Genomic DNA, 2,935 nt, shown 5'->3' with positions numbered 1-2,935 from the left:
CAATATTGGTACTAAAATACATCACGAATATTTGACTTTCAAGATATATTAAATATGCTAAAGTAGTACTTTTCAAATATCAGTCACTACTAACTTTCTCTTATCCTCTGTTCCTCATATCCATTCAGTTATCTATTCTGTTAATTATTCTGTCATAAATTTGTCTTTTTGTTGTTGTTGTTGTTATTCCCACATTAATTCAGATTTTCCTAAAAAGCCTGTAGTTATTTTATAGTTACTTTTCTTCACTCTAATCTATCATTCCATTTTAATCTGTTTGGTTCTTATCAGATTTGTTTTCTAAAGTAATAAATTCATTATCAGAATTATCTGATAAAGGCCTTTAAGTAGTTTCACTGTTTTAGTTCTTTATTTCTCTTAATGTGTTTAGGCTTTATCACCTGTGTTTCCTTTGTGGATCAATCAGACATGCCTTTGGTGGACTCTGGAGCTGGACAGACCTAAATTGACAGCTTGAGTTTGTCCTCTAACTGTGAGATGTGTTTGAGTTCTTCAGGCTCTCTAAATATTATATGCCTGTCTACAAATTGGGCTTCCCTGATAGCTCAGTTGGAAAAGAATCCACCTGCAATGCACGTGACCGCGGTTTGATTTCTGGGTCATGAAGATCCACTGGAGAAAGGATAGGCTACCACACTCCAGTATTCTTGGGTTACCCCTGTGGCACAGCTGGTAAAGTATCTGCCTGCAATGTGGGAGACCTGGGTTTGATCACTGGGTTGGGAACATCCCCTGGATAAGAGGAAGGCTACCCACTCCAGTATTCTGGCTTGGAGAATTCTATGGACTGTATAATCCATAGGATCGCAATGAGTCTGACACAATTGAGCAACTTTCACTTTCGATTTGGTCTTCCCCTGTGGCTCAGATAGTAAAGAATCCACCTGCAATGCAGGAGACCTTGGTTTGATCCCTGGGTCAGGAAGATCCCCTGGAGAAGAGAATGGCAATCCACTTCAGTATTCTTGCCTGGAGAATTCCACGGACAGAGAAGCCTGGTGGGCTATAATCCATGAAGTCGCAAAGAGTTGGACACAGTGAGTGAGTAACGCTATCACTTTCACTAATTACTATAGAGAGAAAAATGTGTGCCTGCCTCAAAGAACTGTTATGAGAATTGAAATTAAGTAATACGAGGTCTTAGAGCTCCTGTGTATGGGTTTTCCCTTGGTTTGATTTTTGGCTTTTCCCACAACACATCTCCCAAACACGAGTCTTCATTTCCACATTAAGTAAAGAAACCAAATAAACTGAGACTGACTCCTTCCTCTGGATCACAGTAAATGTCTGCTTCTCCAAACTTGCTGAAGGGAGAAAATAACAGCAAGAAGCAACTGAACATTTTGATGAAGCAAATGACAGATTTAATGAACTAGCCAGTGAAGAGACTCTGAAAGAACAGAAATATAACAAACTCCAACCATTTTTTTTTACCAGATGCAGTCAGAATTGTTCACCAAAACCCAAAATTTTGGGGTGACACTATTTGCCAACCATCTACAAGTGTCTGCACTGCTTGTGGAGGAGGAAGAAGGAGTGCTACACTACTTGATAGGAATTGAATTGACAGAATTTGAAGATGGTAAATCAAGTTACAGAATAGATTTTTATTTTAATAAAAACTCTTACTTCAAAAGTAAAATTCTCTCCAAAGAATTTCGTCTGAATGAGAGTGGTGATTCATCTTCAAAGTCCACTGAAATCAAATGGAAATCAGAAAGGATTTCACTAAACGCAAAAGAAGAAACACAGAAGAAAGCCAGCAGGAAGAGACAGCATGAGGAACCAGAGAGCTTCTTCACCTGGTTTACTGATCATTCTGATGCAAGTGCAGATGAGTTAGGAGAGGCCATCAAAGATGATATTTGGCCAAATCCATTACAGTACTACATAATTCCTGACACGGATGATGAAGAAGGGGAAGGAGAAGAAAAAGATGAGGAGGAGGAAGGATTGGAAGATATTCATGAATGACGGGATGAAGATGAAGGTGAAGAAGATGAAGATGATGGGAAAGAGGAAGAAGATGGAGATAAAGAAGAGGATGACTAATGGAACACTAATGGATTCCAGCTTTCTTTTCTTTTTTAAAAAATTTTCTCTAGTCCCTGAGAGCAAGTTGCAGTATTTTTTTCCCTTCTTGTGCAAAGTCATCCTGTTTTTGAGATCTCTTTTCTTCTTTATACCATGTTTCTCAACTAATTACTTTGAACAGAATTTAGTGGGAAAAAGAATCTCCACTCCTTTCTGTTCCAAATCAATTTTTATCCTTCCTGTCTCTACAAAAACTCTATGGAATCAACACTACCATGTTCTATGAGAAAAAGCAAAATCTTCTGCTCACTTGCTGCTGCTGCTGCTGCTGCTAAATCACTGTAGTCGTGTCCTACTCTGTGCGACCCCATAGACGGCAGCCCACCAGGCTCCCCCGTCCCTGGGATTCTCCAGGCAAGAACACTGGAGTGGGTTGCCATTTCCTTCTCTAATGCATGACAGTGAAAAGCAAAAGTGAAGTCGCTCAGTCCTGTCCAACTCTTAGTGACCCCATGGACTGCAGCCTTGCAGGCTCCTCTGTCCATGGGATTTTCCAGGCAAGAGTACTGGATTGGGTTGCTGTTGCCTTCTCCACTTAGCTCTTCTGAAAGCTGGAGGGTACTAAGCTCCTGTGTAATAGGGCACAAAATGTTTAGCTTTTGTTCTTTTTCTAGATATTGGGCTCAGACATTATACTGGGTCTCTGTGTGAACAGACAGTTAGCATTTACCAACTTGTATCTGTCAACTTTCTCTTGTTTAGAAAAAGAAAAAAAAAATTTTTTTTCAATGGAGTTACAGAAGGTCAGCAAAGGGTGGGTTTGAGATGTCTGATTGGGCTAACTGGGCATTTTGACAACATGTCTTTTCCTTTGGCATGT

At 39.8% G+C, this 2,935-nt stretch overlaps 1 pseudogene; it reads left to right on the top strand.

The window, feature by feature from the left end:
* The first annotated feature begins 1,304 nt into the window (after positions 1 to 1,304).
* On the top strand, positions 1,305 to 2,120 carry LOC104999633 (annotated as a pseudogene).
* Positions 2,121 to 2,935: the final 815 nt, after the last annotated feature.

The sequence above is a fragment of the Bison bison genome, unplaced genomic scaffold (genome assembly GCF_000754665.1).
Source record: "Bison bison bison isolate TAMUID 2011002044 unplaced genomic scaffold, Bison_UMD1.0 scf7180017864358, whole genome shotgun sequence".
NCBI lineage: Eukaryota > Metazoa > Chordata > Mammalia > Artiodactyla > Bovidae > Bison > Bison bison.
Note: the sequence above shows the minus strand (reverse complement) of the source record. Positions and strands in the feature narration are given on the sequence as shown.